The following is a 27,088-nucleotide window of genomic DNA, read 5'->3' as shown; positions in this document are numbered from 1 at the left end:
AGAGTGGAGGCAGCAAAAAACATTCCATTAGGTAGCCTGTTGAATTCAGTAAAAACACACAATGAGATCTCATTATGTGCAAAGTATGAGGAAACTGTATTACACTCTCAATTAAATTGTTCAGGAACAAAAACCATGCCAGAGATTAGTTTCTGAAACAATCAATTTAAAATGTAATTTAAGAACATACTTGCAATTTTCAGAAAAGTCATTCTGCTTTTAAGAACAGTATATGTGCTATGACTGCGGAGAGCAGAACTATATTTTATATATAAAAGGTTGACCTGTGTTGATTTATATTTGTGTAGATAGACACACACGTGAATGTGCTCACACAGGATGGGGGAAACTGGATTCAGTCCTTCCTCTGCCTGAAGGGATCAAACTTACATGTCCCACGCATGTTTATATAAATATATGAATAGCTGGAAAAATATATGTCTAAATATTTATATGTACCAAGCACACTTCTGATAATTTTAACTAATAAAAACCTCTTTCAAAATAGCTTTACACCTCTTAACTGAATTCTAGTCAAATTCAGCTTGACTAGCTTGACACACTTCAAATGAATTCACATTAAAACTCATAAAATTCAAGAATCTTAACAAGCACTAAGGTATATAAATCACCTCAATACACATGCACTGGATTATTTGGGCTTCAGGTCAACTCAAAGAAACTTTGAGTTTAAAACAAATGCTTAGCAAGCACACTGCAGACAAAAATGTGCTCTAAATGCTGTACCAAAAGGGAGACTGGATGTTTGGCTTGGCTTACCCAACACACATTAAAATCAATGATGTAAATAGAATTTTTCTGCTTGTCAATTTTAAATCATGGTTTTAAAATCAATCATCATTTGACACTAAAAAACCCCTGACCCTCAGTGTTGATGGCAAAGTCTGGAGTAAAGTCTGATGATCTAAGTCATGACCAATTCCCCCGAACAAGGATAATGGCTACAGTCCTGGAACTACACTCCAAGATGACATAAGTGACACTTGGCGCAAATCTGGCAAATATTCCAGTCTCAGTGAGAAAATTTTCTGTTGGTTGCCTTTGTTCTTATCATCAGGTCAGTCTCAGGTAACAGTCCTACATGCAAAATGACATTGGAACAGGACAGTTTGGTGGCGTACCATTTGGAAATGCAGGATGAGCTCAAGGCTCCCCAGTGGAGCAGACAGGGTGGAATTTTGGCCACCACTGGTGCCTTAGAGCTACTTGTTACAAATGTCTAGACAAGGGCAGGAAACTCCAAAATCAACTCCTGCACTCATATGAGAATTTAGGCATATGTAGAACTGACGTGAGTCCAGAGATGAGAAGCAAAGAGTATACACAGACAAATATTTCAGGTGTTTTAACCTTGGTCCAAAACTAATCTTAAATACAGGAAACATATGTTTACACATACACACATACATACGTACATACTTACATACACATTTTCACGTCCGATGGCCTAAAGATAGATTTGGAAATGAATACCTATATCATAATACAAAAATAATCTACTTTTGAAATATTTCTCTTATAAGGGCTCCTACAGAAAAGTAACTTAAATATAATTTGCACCATGCTGCTTTGAGACTCTTCATTACACTGCAGCTCTTCTGTGTTAAAAATGCAAGCTTTATAGCTTTGCAAAATTAAGTCTTTCAGTCTTTCAGTGACACAAAGGGACTTGCAATACTAAATTCTCTACTGGATTTGCAAATGGTGGTCATTCTAATGAAAAAGCTAACTATTGTCCAAATTTTCTCTCTTTATAGTCTCCGGAATGATGTAAATACATGCACATACAAAAATTCTCAGTGGCAGCATAATTTGAAAAATGGTATTACTACATGGTGCTTAGAGGTTTGAAAATACTATAAATGGTCCCACAAGAAAGAAATTAACCTTCAAAAACAAGACAGCCAAAGGTGTATGAGAAAATTAACTGTACCCTTTGCCTGTTATCACCCTGTACAAGCCAACGTTTCTACAAATGCGAACGTAACTCTGTTTGTGTAATTCCACCTACTGCTGTCAGAAAGCTTTACAAAAACTTTTAGGAAATTTAATACTTTAAGGAAGTATTTATAAAAACATGAAGCAGTGAAAAAAGAACCATATCCCCTCCATGCATTTTTTTTAAAAAAAAATTCTATAATTTCACTGCAACTTTAAACACTCAGAAGAGAAGGAGCCATGTACGATTGTACATTTTTCTCTCTCAGGGCTCCCCCATTTCACATGCTGTCCCTCAGGGAGCTGCAGAAAAAGCAGAGTAGTGTTCACTCAATACAGATGACTAAACTTCTACTATGCAACATGGGCATTTTTACAAGTATTTATATTTGTGAATACATTTGCACAAAATAAATATCAGGCAGAAAGTGAGAGTTAGCTATCTAATGCACAGGCATGAACTTCTGAACAAATCTGTACTCTGTCCATTTTTTGCTTTCTAAAGAACACACAGATTGTCCATAAAGTTGCACAGGCCTAAATAGAAAATCTTGACGTTAATGATTAAAAAAAAAAAAAGAATTTCCAAAAATATACTGCAGGGACCAATTCTGGGGAGGTGGCAACATTTAAGTCACTGTCTGATTAAATCAAAGAGGAAGAAAGTAGAAACCTTTCCCTCATGTCCTATGTGACTGCTGATAAGTTTGAATTTCCATCACCAGTATTAGTTATAAAGGTTATCGTTTTACTTGGAAGACTGTAAAAATTAACCTGCACAACCAAATCTGTCCCTCACAGGCGAGTATAGTCTGAGGAATGCAGGGATTTACTGCCTCCAAGACAACTGAGTGCCATGATCATAAAAATCAAGCATAAGATGTATAAACATCTGAGAAACCTTCATCTTTTAGTACCTCAAATTACTGAACAAATGGAAACAGTGAACCAAACTGATGAAAGACTGAGAGGAAGAACTATGTCCATGTATTACATAGTCTGTTTAACTCTTCAAAAATTACGTTTCCACTGGTGACTGTACCACTGCTCTCTGTTCAAAATACTCTTAACTCCAGACAGTTGACATTTTTTTCTTTATAAAACTTCTCAGATATTGAAAAATATTAGCTAAGACATGCATTCAGGAGATAAGACCATCAATTACTTTCTCAGAAACAGGTTTTTAAAAAGATAATTTATTATTACAGTAGAAATTAACCCTTGCACACAGAAAAATGCCACCAACCAAAGATGAGCCACAGAAAATTGTCTCATTAACTGGAACTAGGTACCAATGGATTCCAATCATTTGGGAAAATGTGGTAAGAGGAGATTATTTGATTGCAGCAAGATGGAGGCACTGATTATAAGATACATACAGGCATAAACCACACACACCAAAATTATATACAAGTTCCCTCATACTGATCAACTTGCTGAACAAGTGTAATATCTTATTTCTGGTCACAACTTCATAAATTGAACGCAACTCTAACACGGTTGCTTTAGATTTATCCTCATTAAAGACTTAATCTGAATGTCAGTTTGACAATTACCTTAATCCATGCTGAAAAACTTGACAGTCACGTTTTCTACAGCCACAGCACTCTACATAAGAAGTTGGGTTACTAGAAGCTATCACTTGTAACCAAATCCACTCATTGATGCTACTCAATCCCTCAACCAACACAGATACCATTAGGCCAGGTTAATCCTTCAGGAAGACACAGTTGACTGTATTGAAATGTATATATTTCATAATACTGGTTATTTTATAAAACACCATTACCTAGGTTTATAGACAGTAAATTTTTATTTCAGGGATAATAAAAAGACTACAATACAGGAATACCAGTTTGGCTTTAAAGTTTTGAGATCCTCTTAAATATAAGCAGAAAGATGATACTACAATGGCACAATTTATATATGAGAATAGTCTATGACAGAAATTTTTTCTTGTCCTAAAAATTTTATGACTATCATAAGATGCCACTAGAAAAACCTTCAGCATTATGAAAATTTTATATATGGCACACATATCACTGAAATTAATCACATGCCTTGTGAAGCTCTGACATTATTCTTCACTCATTCCTAAATTAATAGAGCAATAAATGGTGCAATTTTGAAGAGATGTTGCATAAATACAATCTAAATTAATAAATTATCAAAATACATTTATGTAGAGAGTACAGATTTATTTTCATTTCATATTTCAAAATATTTTTTCCTGATGTCCAATTAATTTCTTAAATATATCTCTTGAGAGACAGGTAGTTTGTCAAATGTACAATGGTCATCCATTTATTCTGACAATAAGTTCAAGCACTCCAGTATTCAAGTAACTCCCCTGGCTGTTCCCTGCTTATGACACAGGCGAAGGGACTTCTTTTATTTGTCTATTAAGTTGACATTCTGGCTGCACCCTAATTCCACATAACAGAACAGCACTCTTAATGGTTGTCTTGGTTTAGATAGACAGGTATCTGCCAGGGAGGGTTGGAGTCTCCCTTAAAATGCAAGCCTCTCCCCCCCATAAATTTGCAATTAAAAGGCTGTCAGGCAAAGATTTTGGGAATAGGTATAGCAGTTTTTTACTAGGGATAGAAAAATACAGATGTTGTAGTACAGAAGAATAAGCAAACAAATAAACAAACAAGAAATGCTAGAAAACCCTGACAGAGTCAGAAATACAACTTGACACCCTGTTGGTCAGGGTGTTGGAAGCAGTCCAAAGTAAGCCCTCCTAGGAGTGGCAGATGTGGTTCTGTTGGAGTAGAGATGGTCCCGTTGAAAAAGAGTCCAGTAATGGTGAGATGGGTCCAGTCTTCCTCTAGGGATCCGGTGGAAAAACTGGATACCTAGTGGGACTGTGGCTCCTTTTTATCTAGGTTAAGATGGTTTGGCTCCTCCTCCCTGTGTGGAGCAGCTTACAATAGTGCAGTGTAATGTGTAATGTCACTGATGAGCTCTTAATGGTCCATTAGCAGAAGACATTCCCATGGAAGTAGTGAAACAATGAAGAGAGATAAGTAGCACTCTACCATCTGATAAGTGACACTGACCCATTTGGGCAAAGATAAGCAATTCTGCTCCACCCAGATGGAATAGAATAATATGCTCTTTACAAAACCCATGACAATGGTGTTTTATGTTTCAGTTTTCAAAATATGTGTCCTGACTTTTGGATTCAGGGTAACTAATTTGTAGTGATTATATGTTATTATCATGACGGACAGTTATAGCAAACATTTCTAATTCCCTTTTTTTTTTTTTTTTGAGATTATAAAGAGATGCTAGAATATTAAAATGTAGATGAACATAGTTTAAGCATGTAATTGGGATGATCTGGTTTGCTACACATAGCTTTATACCTTGACTAACGTGAGTTTATTATGCATATTCATATATGACACACAGATAATTTTTTGTATTTATATTCACAGCTAATCAACCAAAACATTAGCAGCAGAAAATTGTCTGGGAGTGGTATGACAAGTTCCAAGTCCCTCTAATTTCTAACTGTCTACTATATTTCTACAATGCTCATTTTTACATTACAGATTTTTCACATTACTGATTTTCAATTCTTTTAAAATATGAAATCACTGACCATTTATATAATTTATTTGTGTGAAGTGGGAAATAAAGCACCATCTAAATTCTAAGTGTGACTTGTCCTCTTTGCAAGATAATGAACAGCTATCATTCCCGGGAATCTATTGCAGTGTAAGAGCATGAAAAAAGAGATGGTCAAAAAACACGCAACGGATTTACGGCATTTTACAGGATTTCAAGGATAGACAATCCCTGGTGTTCTCTTGAAACAGGTGGCTACATGAGATTATGTAAAGGCCTCATTTATCCTGTTTAAATGGAAAACTAAAGCTTAAGGAATAATTTAATTTTCAAAAGATGCATTCCATGAAGACTATATACATTACTAAAATAGCAATGGGAAGTTTTATGTCAGTGAATTTTATATATTTATATAAGAATTTTTATATTTACACAAACCAGAATGAAACTTAATTGGTATTTATGATATTATGTTTAGGAAATAAACATATTTCGCCATATGAACCTCTTGAAAATACTGTGAAAAGACTATGAATGTATTCCACAACACACATTAGCAAGAAGTTATTTTTCTCTGAAGATCAAGTAATTTATGACAGAGGCTTCCAAAGCTGGGGTTAACTTCTTTAAAACTGTCATCTGGATTTACACTGTTCCATTTCTGCATACAAATTGTTCACAGATAGCTACTGAATCTCCCTGCAAAGGCACTTAGACACAAATGTTTTGACCAAAAACTGGACAAACCAGCTCTTTGGCTCCCATGTTTAAGAATAATCCCTTTCTATCTATTGCAATATTTCACAGTCACAGTAAGCATATGCTTCAAGAGAAGTCTCATACCCAAAAACGATACAAGAACACAGTAAACTTTCAGGATTTACACAGCCATGCTGATACTGACACTACAGCAGCTCCCCACCAGATATGAAGATTCAAATCAGCACTGAGAAAGTGCTGCAAGAATGAAGAGGAACACATACAAGAGCCTTTCTGAAATACACTCATACATGTACTCTAACACAAAGATATAGTAAATTAGGCACTAGCCTAAATTAAAAAAAAAAATTCTCATTCAGTTCTCAATATAAGTTGCTTAAATAAACTAGTAAACTATTAAGTGTTCTAGCAAACTGTTTCAGACTGTTTCCCTTAAAATGAGAAATAACATCCTGAGAATACAGCACTGCTAGCCTTGAAGAATGATACTCTATCTATCAAAACAGTCCTAATGAATAAGAAAACACCCTGCAAAGCCAGGAACTTCAGAGCAGACATAACATGATGACATGATATTATCTCTGTCTGAACTTATGTGGCAGAGTAAGCTGGGCAACGAGAGGCTAGAGAGCAGTTTCAGAAAGTGACCTGGGGGTCCTGTCCATGGCAAGTTGAACATGAGCCAGCAGTGTCCGGGCAGCCAGGATGGCCAACCCTGTCCTGGGGGACATCAGGCACAGCCGGGCAAGGGAGGGGATTGTCCCGTTCTGCTCTGAGCTGGGGCAGCCTCACCTTGAGTGCTGGGGGCAGTTTTGGGAGCCACAATAGAAAAAGACATTGAGCTGTTAAAGGGTGTGCAAAGCACACAGGGTCTGGAGGGGAAGCTGTGTGAGGAGTGGCTGAGGTCACTTGGTTTGTTCAGCCTGGAGAAGAGACTGAGGGGAGACCTTGCTGTGGTCTTCAACATCCTCACCAGGGAAGGGGAGAGGCAGGCACCAATCTCTTCACTCTTGTGATCAGTGACAGAACACGAGGAAATGGCCTGAAGCTGTGTCAGGGAAGGTCTAGGTTGGCTATCAGGAAAAGGTTTTTCACCAGAGGGTGTCTGAGCACTGGAACAGGCTCTCGGACTGGCAGAGCAATGGAGCAGGGGAAGAAGGCCACTGTCTGCCCTTCCTGCAATCCTGGAGGCTGCTGGCACCCCCAGGGAGGGCACCTACTCTTCCCTTCCCTTCCTGAGCATCAGGGTTCCTTCCAAAAGGCAACCCTTGCCTTTAAACCTTATATTCCTCTGATTATAGTTCATTCCTGCTTTTCTGAATCCTACCAGGAACAGAAATCCCTATCAACTGCTGAAAATTTGTATATTGTTCAATGACTTAGAAAAATAACCTGCCTCTCTCAAGAGAGATGTCAAATTCATAAACAAACCCAGTACAGGGAGAAACGGCTGTAACTGACACAAAGTGCCAGGATTTCTAACATTACTATTTATTTTTTACCTAATTTAAAGTATTTATCTACCTTAAAGAAGCAATGGCCTAGAAAGCACTTTTACACTCAGAAAAGAAATAGCTTTCCTTACTGAACACAACTGAAGCAATTGGGTCTGTAATGTGACTGAGATCCAGAAAAAGCTGTTGTGTTGTCCTCTGCTGCACCTCTGGAGAAACTCCCTCAGCTGCTTTGCTTCATTCAACCTCACATTTGTTTCTTCATAAACCCTAAAGTGAATTACTCCTTACACTATTTTGCATTTTCCAGTCACACAAAAAAAAAAACCCAACAGCAAAACCCACAGGCAAAAAGATTTCTACTCTTTCACTCATTTGTTTCTACCTAAAAAAAAAAAAAAAGAGAGAGACTGCAGATAATTATTATTTATGTTTATATAATATTATCTGTAATTATTGTTTGGAGGGGCAAATTAAGTGTTGGCACAAAACAGTGGAAGGAAGAAAAGCTTTTTTGACATTCTTCAGTCAGTGTGAACAGGAGTGTAAAGTGAGCTGAATGAACCGTGGCTAATAAGCCAATGCTAAAACCGTTCTTAACCATTCGTAATTACTTTTTACAGTATGCAACTACATGATACACTGAATTTCTACAAAAGCATGCACGCACGCTTGCAGAGGATCAACACACGGCACAGCAAAGCCTGTAAAAGGTTCCTAACCAAAAAATACTTTAAAAAATAAAGCAAATAGAGAGGTTTCCAAATATCAATTCATAAAAGAAAACTAAGATTTTAAATATGATACTGGAATTTACTGCATGGCAGGTGTGTTGCAAGACTTGTTAATGCTGATGAATAACTGTATTTAGTTTAGTCCAACACCTCCAAATTCCCACTGTCTACACAAGGATGAAGTCAATCATTTTGAGACTTTAATTTAAAAGAATTTATCTGTTTCATGCAACATTGAAATACAAACAGCAGTAAAGAACAATCCAACAAAGGACCAGTTACAGGGTAGCTTAAACAAGGAGACTTGTTTCCAAAAAAAAAAAAAAAAAAGAGCCCCTATTCACCCCCATATTTATTCATGTAAATGACTTGACACACATTAGAGGCATTCTTAAATTTAACTCTGCCAACTTCTTGTAAACAAATTGAAAAGACAAACAGAAAGCAACTTAGATGTGTCTGATTTCAGATGAGTACTGAGGAAGACAGCAAGAAACAACTGGCAGTCACTGCAAGTCAAACCTTGCTTTGTAAAGGCTACTACAAAAACAGCTGAACCCTGACAAACCTCAATGTGTGGTTTACAGGTAAAATTCCTTTGTTTAGAAGGCAAATGATTTTCAAGCTTACTGTATCAGGTCTCCTATGAAAAGACAGAAATTCTAAAAAGGGAGAAAAAGTTCCAAATACCCTGTGAAGTTTTTTTTTATTACCTCACAGACAGCATCTGAGAGATTTTTTAAGAGCTATCTGGTTAAATTTACAAGCCAGAGAGCTACTGAAGACAACAAAGGCAGTGTTACCTATAGCTACTTTAATGTATGTAATAGTTGATAATACCTGTTGCATTATGTACTATGTAATAGTTGTAATACCTGACTTTTGGATCTTCTAAAAAGAGAACGATGTTTTCCAACCTCTGATGATTTTTCCAAGAACATACCCACACTCTTTACTAAGATCTATCTAATCTTTTGTTTGTCCTAGAAGCAGTTGAGAGATCTTTATGGTTACAAGTGTAACTAAAATAAACGGGATCTTCTAGAGCAATTGGAATCGTGGAAGGGGCTACATCAATACTGGACTAGTTTTTCAGGGGGATTATATTTTTTGGAGCTGTGATGCCATCAGAGAAAGGGGAGTGCAGGGAAATGGACTGATGATTAGAATACAAGCACAGTCAGTGAGCAGAAGGCTACTGAGAAGTCATCACTGAAGAAGAAATCAATTTACTCATGAAAAACAAATGGCCACAATGAAGGTGAAAAGATGAGATGAGATGTTTAAAAAGAAAAAAACTCACAACTCTGCAAGGCTGCCTGACAGAAATAGCACTTCTGGGAAAGGCAGCAGTAGAGGAGAAAAGATACATTTCCACTGTGATGAGGATTGTATGGAAAGACTCTGTGCCCTAACTTTCCTTTAGCACAGAAAGTAGAATCCTCAGAGGTGTTATGGCCAGGATGAAGAGCTGCCTCGTAAAAAGTCTAATGAAATAGCTGAAAATATTATTGTTTGTACCAGTAATAGACAAATACATCCATACTGCTCTAGGGACCCCAAGTAAAATCGACAACTTTTCTGAACTCCATGAACATTAAGAAAGAGCATTATTAGGATGAACCTTTGTGGTTAAAGACACTGTGTAGAAACTTGAGAGATCTGTTGTGGACTGGTAAAAACTGAGAGACACCTATGAAATCTCATACTACAATTTTATTGTTTAAACCAAACATGAGGTGAAATAAATATTTCTTTCTGAAAATATGAGTCAGTAAGTTTACCCTTGCCTTCAGAACACTCATCTTTTTGCAAGCTGACATAAATGACATATTGGTTCTTTTTGGAGGACAAGGAAAACAGAGAGATAAAGAGCAAAGAATTTAGAACAGACCCACAAGGCTTCACATTACAATTTAAATACAGTATGACTTTAAAAACCATTTAGTGTAAGAGTGAAAATCGACTTTGCTTTACCAGCTAGATTTAGATCAATTAGTAAACACTGTAGTCTAATAGGAAGCAACAGGCCTTGGCCAGTGCAGGTAATCGCTGGAAAGCAGCAGCTGTAAAGGCGCTCTAACAATACATCATCTGCCTCACTTATAGGGACTGTTGATTAACAAACTCAAGGCCACACAAGGAAAGAGAAACAAATAATGAGGGAGTGGAGTGGGTAATTAAACTTTTCGTTTACTACACAGTGCACAGAAACACATGTGAACATTCCCCACACTGGCTTCATTCCAGGTTCCTTCTCCAACATTACAGTGTTGTAATACCACTCATACCTACTTAAAGACATTAAAAAAACACAAAAGGAACCAAACTTTCTTAACACAAGAATGATTTAAACTCCCTGTGATTGGAAGTTCTGAACAATGACAGTGACTTCTGAGACACAAGACTATCAGGGTGACCAGGATGATGTAGAATTTAAAACAAAAATGTCAGATAAATTTAAAAATTTCAGATAAATCGTCAAATTGTAATGTGCTTGCTGTACTGAAAGGACAGCAGCACTGCCTTTTTAATCAACCCAAAAGTGACGTTAAACATACAAGAGGAGATCAGAAAAGTTAGGAATCCTGAGGAAAATAAAAAATTATATAAATATGTATAATATAAATATATATATTCATAAATATAAAACTACTTATAGTATATATTAAAGCATATAGTATCTATTAAAGCCAATTCTATAATGCTTAGCTCAACAGCAAAGTCAGGTAATATGTTTTTGGATGAAAAAGTACAATCTCAGGGCCATTGCTTTGAGAATAAGGCATACAAAAACAACATAAGAGCAAGACAAAGTATTTCAGGCACTTAGAAAACCATACAGAGTTCTAGAACGTTGATATTTCAAATATTATTTTTTCCCATATAAAAATCTGTTTTGCAGAGCTACATTCTCTTGACATATACTCTATCTACATACTTGAGGAAAACTCAGGCCATATGACATTCAGATTCTTTTCTCCAGGAGAATTTCCAGGTATTTTGACTGACTACCCACAATGGAAACACTCAACAGTACAAACTAGGCAACTCCTGAACCTCACATTCATTTTTGACCACCTGAAGCAGAGTTCTGAGGAAGCTGAACACACCAGAAGAGCTGAAAACAATATGTTGCCATAATTTGAACACACCTAAGAAAATACATCCTTTCTCTGTAAGAAAGCCCAAACTAGTTTTTAAGAACAGAAGCAATGAAGATTAATTTCATAACATATTTATTTAAACAATATCTAGATCCTATAGTAGTCCATCAGCTCAGTGCACTCGGAATACTAATTATGCACTATCTCATTTTAGTGCCTTATGGAGTAAAACTCGCGAAATTATGAACTAATGCTTATGGAGAGATAACCTGTATGACAGCATTTTGCTAGAACAAATTAATCAATTAGGAATTCTTAAAGGATCAAGCAAAATTATACATTCTTTCTGTAATTCTACTGTGACTTGTACCATTAGACATAATAGTGCAGTAGGATCAGTAAAATTTTTTTATTAGTAAGCCAATCTGAAATGATGAATTTCTGCACCAGTTATTAAACACTTCGAATAAACAGTTCTGATGTTATAGTCAGGTCACCACTATAAGGCAGTGCTGTCGTGGAGAAAATTTACTACCAATTTTTGGTTGCAAGAAACTCAAGATGCACATGGAAGTCCCTGCACTATTCTGACATACCCTTTTGGAAATAAGCTAAAAAGTTTTCTGTTTTATACTGTCACCATGGGGCGTGCAGACCTACAGGACTTATTCCCATAAGCCAAGACACTAGAGGGAAGGGGGGCTTTAATAACTGTTCACCTTTAAAATGGGTCCACTAGGTCGAATGAGATACTACTGATGGCAGAGCAAAAGCCAGAAAGTTATTTGTGTTGCCAGCTGTATGGATAAACACTGATTATTATCTGATTATCAGTCTTATCTTCAAGCTCACTGGTATCTATGTATGCTGTTACAAAAAACTGAATTACTTCAACGTGACTTGCAAATAAATAAGTCATGGTCCTTTTTTCCTTTGTTCTTATTTTTGAATAGCAATGAAAAAAATTACCTGGTTGCCTTCTTGAAGTTAGAGAGATTTAGAATCCTAATAACAAATCAAAAACATCAGAGACCAGTCTTACCCTCATCAGAAAGACAGATGCCTGGCTGCTTGATCAAACATGTTTGGAGCTACACTTTTTATTCAGAAAGAACAACATCTGATTTTTGCAAGGAAAAATGCGTTCGTTCATTCTTATATTACTAACACACTATAGACAGATCATTAGGCACAGAGTAAGCAATTAATTAACTTTGTGCAGTTAAAGAAATAAACCCAAAATGTTTTCTTTAAATAATAAAAATGTCAGCCACATATACCTGTTCTGTGCACTTGTCAAAATGCAGCTTCCCCTCAGAAAAATGAGGTACAACTGAGCAGCATAAACGTTCTAACAGCAGTTTAGCAAACAAGGAGCTGTCAACTTCCAATAAGCTATTATTCACACCTCTTTAATCACTGCCACAGAGTCGATTATAAATAGCCTCATACATTTTTAAATAAGGTCATTCTGAAATGAAACAACAAAGAGGGTAGTAAATATTCCAGTACATAAGCAATTTAAATTCTACAGCATAACAGAACGGTGTGTTCTCAAATACTCAGTTTAAAGAAAGCCAACAAAACCTTTTATTAACTGGTGCAGTGTCAGACACGTAATCTCTGTAAGATCAATAAACCAGGCCAATTATGTGGTAGTTTGCAAACAGATCTGAAAGAAATGAAACTATTAAGACTTGCTCACAAAATCCAGCTTCGATGGCATTATTTACAAATATAGAGTAATACAAATTAAGTTAATACAATACACAGAACTGCATGAGTAAGTGTATTATGCAAACATTTCACACGAATATGAAACACCTTCTCTCTGTTTTCCCAGAAGAACAGCACAAAGAAACAACTTATGTGCAACCCTGATTCATATGAGACTGTTGTCTAGTTTTTCCTGAGATTTTAAATAATTAGAAATTGTTGCATAAAGAAAAGCAAGTAAAGATCTGCACAAGTAGAAGTTTTAATTTTTTCCCGTTCCCCACATTTTTTGAGATTCAAGATTACTTGATAAAATGACAAATATGACAACACTGAAATCAATTCTTTATCAATTAGCTCAGACAAAACATGATAACAACTATGCTATTTTCTTTCTCGAAGCACTATCATAGTTAAGTGGACCACAGTTTAAAGACATCAATTTAGCACTACCAGAAAAAAGAAAAATTAGTAGTAAAAAAACCCCAAATAGCTCTCATTTTACTGACCCCACATTTTGCTGTTAACTGTGAGAAGTATTGGAACACTTCTTCCTATTATAAGCTTTGTTTTTCTGACTTGATACTCATAGAATCATAGAACATTCTGAGTTGAAAGGCATCCAAAGGGACCACAAAGTCCAGCTTCTGACCCTGCACAGGACAACCCCAAGAATGCTACCAGGAGACCAAGAGCGTTGTCCAAACACTTCAGGAACTCTGGTAGGCAGTGGTCACAGCACCAGATGTGGGGAGCCTGTTCCAGTACCCAACCACCCTCTGGGTTAAGAATCTTCTAATATCAACACTAAAAATCTCACTTGACACACCTTCAGGCCATTCCCTCAGGTCCTGTCACTGGTGACCAGAAAGAAAAGATCAGTGTCTGTCCCTCCTCTTCCCCTCACAAAGAAGCTGCAGGCTGCAGTGAGGTCTCCACTCAGTCTCCTCTCTTCCAGGCTGAACAGCCCAAGTGATCTCAGCTGCTCCTCACACAGCTTCCCCTCATGGCCCTGCACCATCTTTGCTGCCCTCTTTGTATTATACAGAGACTTGCCTGCGATTTTCAAGGCCTACTGATACATTGTGCTATATCCGCCCATATATCTACAGTCCTTACCTGCTCTGCTGTGATTCATTTCAGAAAATGAGCTCCATGTGTAGGGGACGCCAATACTACCCACTTCCCAAACCTTTCTGAGGTATTTAACCCAGTTACAATTTAAGCCTCATTTATTTATTTATCAGATTTAGCTCAAAGGTGTTTTATCCAGTTTGCTGCTTTGTACCTGATTCTAAAAAAGCTATTACTTCCCATGAGCAGCAAAATATCTAAATCTTTCTCCAACCTCAAAACATATCTTAATATTAAAATGCCGTATTTAAGTATTCATGCATCTGGACAGACACAGGAGGCATCACTCTTTTTATGTGCACTTGGAGCTGGCCCTGCCCAGCAGCTGTATCCCAACAGCACCATCCCCAACCTTACCACTCTGCTGCATCTTCTTGATGTTTCATGGTCTCACCATAAAGCAAGAGTGACCTCCCGCATAAAGGATATTCAGAAGTTCAATCCAATTAAGAACTGAATTACCTTCAGAATTCAATTACGAACTTCACAGCTATCAAAACATTTACCTACAACCATAAACACCCTAGGAAACAGTGTAAAGGATCCACTCCTCTCAATATTTCCCCACAGGAAGGCAGTATTGGTATTCTACACAGCTATACCTTCTAACTGGATTTCCATGTTTTAAATAAATCATATTATAGTAGCTTACACAGTGAAGTGATAAAATTGCAGCTGACTACAGCAAGATCTACATAAAAGCAAGGAGCAAGCTGTGCCGTTTCAGTTCCGAGACAATAAAGAAGTAGAAAAGTTTCAGATGTCAACAGGCTTCTTAGACCACGTCCATCTCCACATTAGGTATGTTACTTTTTCATCTGGTTCACTGTCATCTCCCTCACAAAAGCCACTAACGAATACTTAGAAAAGGAAATAGCTTACACAAAGAAACACACCTTCTCAGCCTTAATGTGACCCAAGTTTGGTTCATTCCCCAAAGCTTGCAAACTTCTGTTTTCTTAGGTGTAGGTCCTCCATCTGCCTTAAGTTCCATAATTTGTTTATAAGAGCTAGGCCGGTGTTACAGATAACTCTAAGTTTTATTAACCACCTTTTTTTTTTTAACCTGTGTCAAGGAAATGGAGCTATGCCTGAATAGAAATGAAATATCTTCCTCCAAAAATATGCACTATCTTATATGTACTATACATATATTGATAAGCCACCCCTGATTTTTCCATTTGTTCTGTATAAGTTTACAGTTAAGTGCAGTTTATCTGTACTTTCATACTAACAACTTCTGGTAATAACAAAGCCTCTTACTTGCTGTTTACAGTGCAGTACACAATCAGAGTTTTCTGGAAGCAACAGAGTCACTTATACATGATTTCTTACTTGTATGAGCATTTTAGGAGGGAGGATTTCAAGCTTTTCCTAATATTAGAGAGGACACCTTCATTGAACTATTGTCAATAAAACAGAAACCTTTCTTCTCATCCAATATGTAACTAAGCTTATAACCTGGTAACTGGGAGAAGTCTAGTGCTAAGAGTAGTTTCAGTGGTTGCTGTGAGCCTCACGATAATTTGCTTTTAGCTGCCTCACCACTTTGCAGAAGCCACGGAAGAATACTGAGTTCTGATAAACAAACCAAAGAATTGGGATACATTTCCCACCACAGTGAGAAGGGCAGAATTTGGATTCACAAAGCACAATGAACTGGAAGGTGACAGGTCCTGGACCTTTAAAATGTTTAAGGACAAGGTATTCAGCTCTATCATTAGAGATCAAGAAAGTTGCACTCCACAACCAAGTAGGAAAGGATCATGGAAGTGAAACTGGAAAAATCCCATGACCTTTCAGTACCAATTATGATACTCAAGATGAAAAAAATCAAGTTCACCATAAAGTACAAAAAGGTCTAGAGCAAGCTGAACCCCAAAACAAATGGAAAACAATAAAGACATAAACCACAAAAAACTTTTAACTGCTCTTTGTATTCATTAGTATCAGATGTGACCTCTATAAAAAGTAAAAAAGAAAAAAATACAATTTGAGTTCTATAAGATACATCTATATTAAGACTATAGATATACAGATGTGTTTACACACACACACACACACACACACACATAAATAACTACTATAAATAACTATTTATGAAGTGCCTAATATCCTTAAAGATCACTGCAACCTACTTGACAGTCAACAACTACAGGAAAAACAATTTTATTGTAAACCAGGGAAGGGACCTCGGTCCTTGCTGTGTTCGTACTCCGAGCTGAGAACAGAAGCAGGAATGGAAAAGGGAACACAACAGAAATGATACAACTCAACTGTGAACCAAATGAGTTAAAAATAAACCCAGCACTCACATGATAGCAGAATATTACTCAGTATGTTAGGACCATGACAGAGTAAATGGAGAAGAATACAATACACATACACAAATGAGAGCAGCACGACAGCTACACCTATATGAGCTGTAAATGAGAATGAAAACCAAGACTTACACACTAAAAACTTTAAAAACTAGCAGGTGGGCAGGCCACATGGGAAGAAATATCAGCTAATGAAATTCAAATTTAGAGATAACATTCCAAAGAAGGTCTTGGGGCACACACAAACAAGAATCTGCACATGAACATGAATTCACTTCATTAGGAACACCGACCAAAAGCACAGCCCTACTTTCATCATACTACAATAAAATTATTTTTAATTTTATGAATTAATTAAACTGAATTACCCTAAGAAATTCAAAACTTTAAAACCACAGTCTTGTCTTCAAGCTTGTGAATAGCCCTGCTTAATTTCTCATGTCTGACCCAACTTGCTTACTCATTTGTTACACATTTTAATAGATAATTCAAATTACATTGAATTAAATAGTTTAAGGAAAGATATATGGATCCCAGAAATGAAGCAATATTTGGATTGACATACAGTATGTTACCAATTATACCTTAATAATACTCATGCTCCATTGGATATGACATCAAAGGAATGAGTAGTAAACAACATCTGAAATTATGTTTTGTTATTTTATTTTCCTCTTTGGTGACTATACAAATGAAGAATTTCACACTTTTTAAAAATAGAATATATTTAGTGCTTCCAATGGATGCTTAGTGTACCCAGAACAGCCACCTGCTTCAGGAGAGATGGGCTGCCCTGTAGGAGTGCTTACTTCTCTCCAAGATTAAGTGGAATGAATGTAGCAGAACTAGCCCAGATCTCAGCATCTAAAATGCTAACAACTCATAAGCACAGGTGACTATGACAAGGTACCTAAGGAAGAAAATACCTGGGAGAAGATACCTGGCCATAACCAAGAAGAAAACATACACTTCTAGGATTAAGGTGTACTTGAACCTTCTCCCAGAAGGTAATGGGAAGAAAATGTGTATCAGCAAACTGAGATAACTTCCCTTTTACAAATCCATTTGACTTTCAGTTTTACCCCGGTCTCCTCCAACATTCTTATTTAAATATACTTGGGAAGAGATGTCTGAACTTCCTTAAATGTGCAGAAATAGTGAGTGACACATTCAGAAAGTATGAGAGGGGACAGCTAACATGGCCAAGCTTAACACATTAGTAGCTACTGCGCAAGGCTGACAGTATTACCATCACTGAACGAGCCCTGCAGAAAACTAAGGTCTGCTGCACACTGCAGAGAAGGGCCAACCTTTGTATACAGGCTCTTCACCAAGTTGAAGTGAGCTCCATCGGGTTCCAGCTTGACTTGGCAAAAGGCAACAACAAACCAAAACCCTCATCCATGTCCCAGCTTGTGCCAGGCCCAGGCAAACCCATCCTGCTACTTAGCTTGGCTCATTAGTGCAGGTATGCTGCTATAAACATACAGATCACCTGTTTCAAACTCATTCAGAGCAGTAGTGCAAGCAAACTGGAATAAAAAAAAAGAGTATGTAACTATAAATAAACTCAAGGAATAAAAAGAAAAAAAGGCAGCAGTTTCAGCTAGGAGCTCCCAAAGAGCTTCACTCTTCCTGCTATGGACACCATACTTGGCAGAGAACTCTCTTGGTAAGTCAAGCTCTGCCACTCCAAACCCTCTTCAGAACAATTCGTAGCCTAAAAGAGATGAAACCAGTGTCAAGGGAGTGTTCAGTCCTATTTCTTTCAAAAAAAGACTGTCAGTGTAGGGAGCTTAATTTTCTCCTTCATTTCTACCCCTACATCTTAGTGCTTGGGTCCCTAACCCAGTCAAGAACAGCTAGAAAGTAACAGTGGGAGAAGCAAAAGGTCTAAAGCATACTGAAAAAAAAAAGATTTGAGCATCCTAACATGAATGTAATATAAGACGTCACTCTTCTTATGCTTCTTTGCTGCTGTTGTAACATTGAAAAATGATTTTAAAAGATTTTTATTTGGAAATTATGACATTGATCAGAAACAGCAGTTTATAACGTAATTTTCCTCAACTTGAGGTCATGCAGATATGAGTTTTAGAAACTTATTACACGTAATCAAACTGTACAACTTTTTTCCAAAACCAGGCAACAGTAAGAGCAGAAGATAGATGGCTGGAAATTTTAATGGGGGTGAGTCTTTGGTCCAGATAAGATCTGCAAGATCTCAGACTTGCATGGACCCATGATCACAGTTTAGTTTTTCCCACTCACATTAAGTGTTTTCTTGATCACTGGCTCCTGCTGTGCAGTGCTTCTCTTCAGAAAGCCTCTGGTGCTTTCTCACTGCATTTTGCACCAGTGACTGCAGCAACACCTGCATACAGCAAAAGCTGCCAATGTGCTCTAAGAGAAATACATACTGCAAAGGAAAGAGATCCTTCTCAAGCTCGAAACTGCCTTAATCACAGTTTTTGTTTCCTAAAGTTTACTTTCCTACTTCCCTACTCTGCATGTAACTAAGAAGTGCTCAGATTCCTTTTGGTTTTATAATATGTTGCTTCCTTTGTTTTTGTGTCTGTGACTGCACTGCTTCTGTCAAATGATGTACCAGGTACAACAAATGTTTCACCAAATCCCTGGAGAAATCAGTCAGGGTAACTAAATAATGTATTTATTTAACTTGCCACTTGGTTCAACAAAACAAAAAGGGGCACCTAATCTTCAGTTCTGAATTCTGCTCTCCAATCCACAGGCTACTCTGGGCTACTCAGAAGCCATCCTACATAACTGACTGCATTGTGGACACGGCAGTCCATGTTCAGCTGTCCTGACACAGGGAGTACATCTTCTCTCAGCTTACCAGCAGGGAATTTCCAAGACAATGTGTACTTTACCCTGCTGAGAAAAGGAATTAGAACAATGAAAAAAGGATCAATGACAGAATGTCTTAACTTGGTTCTTGCCAATAATATGAAAAGATGAGCCAGTTGTCAGAAAATATCCATGGGAAAGGTTCATTTTGCTTTCTGAAGTCATTCTGAATTAACTACACACTGGTGCAGGTGGTAGGTCCACTGAGAAGAATTTGACAGGGCAGTTTTTTCCTACTCCATATCTTAGAAGTTATGTATAGAGAATCATAAAAACACAGAATGGTTTGGATTGGAAGTGGCCTTACAGATCATTTAATTCCAACACAGCTGCTGGACCTTGCACTTGGCCTTGTTGAATTTCATGAGGTTTGCCTGCACCCACCTCTCAAGCCTGTCAAGGTCCCTCTAGATAGTATGCCTTCCCTCCAGTGGAAGGAACTCTGCACCACAGAGCTTGGTGTCCTGCTTAGGGTGCAGTTCATCTTACTGTCCACTTTGCTGACAAAGATGTTAAACAGCAGCAGTCCCAGTGGCAACCCCAAGAATGTCACTTGCCACTGGTCTCCACTTGGACATCGAGCCCATGACCACAACTTTTGAGTGTGACTAATCAGGCAATTTCTTATCCACTGACTGTTGCATCCATCAGATCCACATCTCTCCAGCTTAGAGACGAGCATGTCTCATGGGATAGCATTCTTTCCACAAGTCCAGGCAGATGACATAGCTGCTCTTCCTTTATCCACCACTGCCATAACCCTGTCATATAAGCCCACCAAATTTGTCAGACATGATTTGTCCTTAGTGAAGCCATACTGGCTGCCACTAATAATTTCCTTATTTTCCATATGTCTTAGCACAGTCTCCAGGAGGATCTCCTCCATGGACTTGCTGGGCACTGAGATCTTTCTTTTCCCCCTTTTTAAAATTGGGTTATGTTTTCCCTTTTCCAGGTCCATATTTAAATCATCATCAAGAAGAAATTACCCTAAGATGAAAATACATCAAAGGATGATTTCTATACCGATTTCAAATTTTTAAAATCATTATTAACCTCACACACTGAAGACAGACTACTGAAATCTTATTACTAGTAGGAAATGTCATTCAATTAATATGATACTCTTGAATTTAATGTACTGCTTCCTGGAGAAAAACTGACCAACATCACCAAGTATTTTAGGATCCACATAACCTGATTGCATGAGGAACATAAGACATTTCATTGTAATGAAGAAAAAAGCACTACAGTATTAAAAGTAGTTCATTAGATGAAGTCTCACCTTTGGACCTATGTCAGAGCTTCAACTAACCTATCAAAAATATTCCTATTTAATAAACCTAGTAAAATATTTCAGACAGTAAACAAGATTACAACTTTTAAATAGCACCTACATTTGGACTTACTTCATCTGAATAGAATTTCACAGGTTCCCTCCATGTTAGGTTTGCAAGGCATAGTGCTAAACAGCTTTTATTTTCAGAACTTAGAAAAGCGTGCTTCAGAGAAAAACAACTCTTTTCACCTTCGCTTTTTAATAACTATTCTGAAACATAAAGGTGCTCATATTTGACTAAAGACAAAGAAAAATATACATTTATAAGGAAAGTGGTAATGAGTTTCAAATTTCTCTTCCCGACTGGTAAGAGAGACTCTCACACAGCACAAGGGAAGTGAGGGGTGCTGAGACAGAACACAAAGTTCCCCAGATCTCTGCCAGCTTTATAAAAGGTCAGAGCCTGGGGCTCCAGCTTCCCAGAGCTCCTGGGCTTCTGCTGACACATGAGAAGTGAGAGTGGGAAGGAAGGAATTTTCCCCCTTAAATGAATGGCTCAAGAAATCCCAGGACAGGTGGAGATGGCAGTGTCAAGACAGGCTTAGATGAAAAAAGTCTGGAATCCACATCTGCAAGCGTGTATTTATGTTTACTTTATTAGTTAGCAGCCTAGAGTTTGTTCTGTACGCATATGGTAGCCTTGTCTACTTAGACTAAAAATTGTTCTGAATAATATCCTTTTATTTCCTGTACAACATTTTTTTCAGGAAGTACTAACATGGCAAGTCCTCTTCTCCTACATTTGTCAACTAAAATTTGTGTACAGAGAAACCTTATCCAAACTGTTCTCTAAAAGCAAATTGAAGCAGTCGTATTTAAACAAATGACAGAGACAAGTCTGAAGGCGAGAAAAAAATTTTCATAGCACAAAGTCAACTTTAAACTTGAAACTATGCATTGATCTTAGAGATTAAAAAAGAGGAAGTGAAAAGTTACTTTTGCATGATACCATCTGAAATTGAAATTTTTATTAAAAAAAAAGGCTTACACTTTAACTTTAGTTCTTAAAATAATTATTTTCTAACTTACCTTCGGAAACATTCTAAGAATAGACTGATAAGAAATGTCACAAAATACATTCTTCCTTCAGAATCAGTGACTGGCAGTTAACAGATCAACAGCCCTGTTCAAGCTGTGCCAATTAGAATATTTCCAGTAATATAATATCCTCTATACCCAAATCATAGATCACCTAGTTCCAACCCGTTGCTATGGGCAGGGACACCTAACCCTAGAGCAGGTTGCTCAAAGCCTCATCCAACCTGGTCTTGAACACTTCCAGGGATGAGGCATTCAAAGCTTCTCTGGGCAATCTGTTCAGTGCCTCACCAGTAAGGAATTCCTTCCTAATACCTAATCTAAACCTACTCTCTCCCAGTTTGAAGCCATTCTCCCCTGTCCTGTCGTTACAAATCCTTGTAAAAAATCTCCAATTTCTTGAAGGCTCCCTTCAGGTATTGGAAAGCCACAGTTAGGTTACCTCAAAGCCTTCTCTTTCCCAGGCTGAAAAATCCCAATTCTCCCAAGCTTTTCTTGTAGGAGACCTGCTCCATCCCTCCCATCATCTTGGTGGGGAGCAGGGATGGATGCTGGGAACCCCACAGCTGGACACAGCACTGCAGGTGGGGTCTCACCAGAACAAAGCAGAAGGGCAGAATCACCTCCCTCAACCTCATTAGATTTTTCTTATTTAATCTAACTTTGGAGAGTATCTCAATAACATTATCATCACAAATCAGCACCAACTCCATGATACAGAGCATCTCTGCAGGAGTGGCTGAATGTTGTGCCTAGCACACCCTCCCCTTGCTGAGCAGCCCACCTACTGATCATACAACACATGTGCATGCGCATGCCCATAAATTTAGATAACAAATCATGACAGCATGCACAATTTTGGCACCACAGGTAAGAGACCAGAAGAAGTATTTTCATTTTCAATAGTTAGGAAAACGAATCTCTCCACAACACTGGTCTACAGGTGTCATGGCAATTTCAAACCCAAAAGTAAATTGTGTCTGTCACTTAAACAGATAAAAATACTGTTTTTATAGCACTTTTTAGGAGCAGCTGTGCATTCACCAACAGAGAATTCATTTCAACGCTGACAAAATTTTCTGCAATGAGCAAAGAAGAAATAGAAGTGGTAAATATTAGCATATGTATGACTAAAATAAGAAAATTCAACATTTTGTCGGAGGCATCTCTATGCTTTAGGCAGAACAGAAGAGTGACTAAGTATTTTGAGCTGTGCATAACTTCAAAAATGCAGCATATCTGTCTTCTGCACCATTTGTAGCTACAATAGAAAATACATTAATGGGCTTTAGAGATATTAATTACAGAATAAGGGTTGGAAAAACCCTCTGGGGTCATGGGGTCCAAGCTTTGACTGGACACCACCACATCACATGCCATGTCCAGTCTTTTCTTATGCACCTCCAGGGACAGTGACTCCATCACTTCCCTGGGCAGCCCATTCCAATGTCTAACCTCCCTTTCTGTGAAGAAATTTTTCCCACTGTTACAGAAACCTTACACCTTCTGTTCCAATGTTGTGAGAGGCATTTTGTTGTCCTATAGACTAATAGCAGTTGTCTCACTGATGCCAAATTGATCTTTGTCTTTTTTCTTTTATGTATTCCCTGCATTCTTTACACATATATTTGTAACCTATTATTTTATTCATAGTCCCGGTACTTTTCCCTACCTTTTCTGTAGGCAGAAAGACAAAACATATTCCAGAGCTCCAAGCCCTGAGGGGTACAAGGCCCTTATCCCATCTTGGTTCTCCCTGGAAACCAAGGTTGAAACCAGCTCTTCAAGACACATTTTTATAAACAAAGGTTGGTTCTCATCTGGGGTGGGGGAGGGTTCAGAGAGGGTTGAACTAGGGGGAATTACCTCACCACTTATGTCTCTAATTAGTGATTTTTGTCAGTTATGCTAATTTGCTAAACTTATAAAACTGTATTCACCCTGTGGGGGAGGGGGGTGGGAGTTATGTGGTCATTTTCCATATCTGCCCCTGGAGGCCTCCAATAAAGACCAGCCTTTACATTATCTCCTATGCTAATATTAACTAGAAAGTGTGTTTTTTTAATTTGTACGTTCTCTCAGGCATCACCACCACATCTGAATGCAACATCCTTAAAACAACAATCTGAAATCAAGTGGGGAGAGGATATAAAAAATACACTTCAATATTGAAACTCGGATACTTAGCTCGTTGACAGCCTTCCTCTGAAATGAGTAGACTGAAAGAGTCTGTGGCTCTTGATGTGACAGTACCTCACATTAGCACTTTTAGGAAAAATTAATGTTCTGACTGTATTATTAGATTCCAACTAAAAAGATCCAAGTGCCAGACCTAATATCTAGAATTGTTGCCAGTTGAGTATTTCACTGATAAGAGAATTAAATTAGACCAAATAAAGTTAAACAGACAAAAAAAAAAAGTGGGCTGACTGCAGATCCTACCCTCTCTCAGCACACCACGACTGTAACAGGAAACCCTAACAGATGCAGCAATAAAAACAATAGTTTCTGCTACTGCTTACGTTTACTGTCTTACAGCTAAACTCTAAAGCATCACAAAATATACTTGAAAAATAACGTTGCATTAGATAATAAGAGGAAAACTGTTTGATAGTCCAACTGATCATACTGCAAAGCACCAAATTTTGGGGGTTGTTGCAGGTGGATATCCACTGGAGAGCAAGAACAGAAGGGGTTTGCTGTGGCACTACTTTGCCAGTTCCCTTGCCCTCTTCCATAGGTCTGTCAGCATGCCATCCATGACAACAAAGAACGTTTCCTCTCAAACCTTTACAGTTTACAGTTTTATTTGTTCCTAGATTTTGCTATGAGAATAGGAAATCCTTAAAGCCTGAGACATGCTATGCTCCTTCAAAGCAGAAGAAAAAAACTACTATGGGTGAACAAGTAGCTGGAAAAACTCCCCTGATAACAGGCAGTATGCTAGGATAAAGAAAGAAAAACGTTCTTTACTTCTGCTTCTTCCAGGCCTCTGGCTAACTGAATATCTTCTCCAAGACAAAGTGGCAGTAAGATGGGTATCAACTTGCAAGCAGCTTTTCAAGTATTCCACTATTCATCCAACAAAATCCATGCTGTCCTGCTCACTGATATTCTGTCCAATTTTTAAGCTTTTAATTACATTAAAAAATGCTTTCAAAATCTTATTCATTAAAAAAAAAAAAAAGTGTTCAACAGCCTTTGCAGAGTCAAAAGAACTGCTATAAATACAATGGTCGTCATTTTTGGAATGAAGAGAGAGCTCCACATCAGCATAAAGAAGTAACCTCATGCCAGGTCCATGGGTCTGGACAGAAGTGCTCCTGGATTCTCAACATTATTAATACTCTATTTTCAAAATGGCAAAACATAATTCTTCTGTTTTCCATCTCATGTACAAAGCTACTTGAACATTTTCTGCTTTATTATAACGATGTCAAATATTCTAGATACTTAGGAAGAGTAAATTCCTGTAACCAGTTGCTACGCTGCAGCTATCAGGTGAGCAAGCCATACCCCAGGAAGGATATAAAGAGGTCTGAAATTGTAGAAGCTAAAAATAGTTGGCAGCTTAAAGCAAACCCAAAATTAATTGTATAAAACAGCTTTTAGTGTGTGTAGAAAAGACTGTCAAATCTAGAAACATGTATTCAACTTTTGATACTGTGTTAAATTCCCCAGTTTTAAAGGACCTGTGACCAGGCATAACTGCTAGCTTTGAGATGTAAAGCAGAAAATCATGCATATGAAAGGAAAAAAAGTTAAAGCAGGTCTAAGGTTTGGGTTTTGTTTTCTTAAGACTCTGAATCTACCTTGAATAATTTTTCTTTAGGTCAGTGCTTCATTAAATTAAATTACTATTTTCAATAAAACTATATTGCTGTAAGTGTACAATTTCTGGGGTATGTAGGACAGAAACAGGACAATTCAAAGGAGTAAAACCATTAGTTTTTATTTTACAGATCACTAAGTTATTTTCAAGAATTTTGCTAACAGTATCTAGGAAAATGCATTAAGAAACTTGAATTCATAATACAGTCCTCTGTATCATCCTCAAGAAAGTTTTAGGGTCTACAAATTGAGTGCTGAAAGCCACTGGCAGATACCCTCTGCATGGCACGTGATACATCCACATTTCGACTAATACCCAGCTGGGCAAATTAATCTGAAAAGCACTGAACATTGTAGAAGAGATAAGAGCAGACTCAGCATATAAAAATAACTCAGCAGAGGTTACATAAAAGACATAATCAGAAGTTAAGCAAGGAAGATGACTGCACAGCTGAGGGGAAAATAATGGCTCCTGCAAATTCAGGTTGAGGCCCTATGACACTATACTACATTTTTCACTCCCATAACCACTAGCCATTTTTTCATGGGACTTTTGTCTCATTCCACATACAAGACAGGCAATGCTCTTCCACTAAGCAGGTAGGCAGATTTAATTTGCAAAGGCATCACTGTCAGAATGTTCAACTTCCAGATGACCCTAAAATTGTGTGGGGTCTACTGCTCCAGGTGGATCATTACAAACCTAGGGGGCCTGATGGGATTCATTCAAGAATCCTTAAAGACTTGGCTAATGTCTTCACAGAACCTCTCTGGATGCTTTCCGAGAGGTCTCAAGAATCCAGAGAGGTCCCAGCTGGATGGAAGATGGTTGAATACTGTTTTGATGAAGGGCAAGAAGGAAGACCTCAGAAACAACAGACCTGTTACTCTCACTTTAGTGCCTGGTAAAATCAAGGAAAGGAAGAACTGAAAAACACCTGAAGGACAATACAGTCATTGTTCACAGCCAGCACAGCCTCATGAGGGGAAAGTCCTGCTTGTTGAACCTGATTTCCTTCTACAACAGAGTAACCCACTGAGCTGATCTAGGAAAGCCAGTAGATGTAACCTTTTTGGACTTCAGCAAAGCTTTCAATACTCACTCACAATATCCTTATAGACAAAGCGTCCAGCTCACAGCATGACAGCTCGGTCACCTGATGGGTGAGCAAGTGGATCGTGGGATAGGCATGAAGAGTTACAGTGAATGAGGTGACATCAGGCTGGTGTTATTAGTGGGGCTCCACAGGGATCCATCCTCAGACCAGCTCCCTTCAACAGCTTC

The 27,088-nt window shown here is 37.8% G+C and overlaps 1 protein-coding gene across 2 annotated transcripts in view; it reads right to left on the bottom strand.

Annotated features, from left to right (window-relative positions):
- Positions 1-27,088, bottom strand: part of ZEB1 (zinc finger E-box binding homeobox 1) — a 123,110-nt gene that overhangs the window by 31,455 nt on the left and 64,567 nt on the right. The window lies entirely within an intron of this gene.

The sequence above is a fragment of the Chamaea fasciata genome, unplaced genomic scaffold (genome assembly GCF_029207755.1).
Source record: "Chamaea fasciata isolate MVZ Bird 193981 ecotype frontalis unplaced genomic scaffold, bChaFas1.0.hap1 SCAF_1, whole genome shotgun sequence".
NCBI classification, from domain to species: Eukaryota; Metazoa; Chordata; class Aves; order Passeriformes; family Sylviidae; genus Chamaea; species Chamaea fasciata.
The sequence above is the reverse complement of the archived record's forward strand: the minus strand, read 5'-3'. Positions and strand labels throughout refer to the sequence as shown.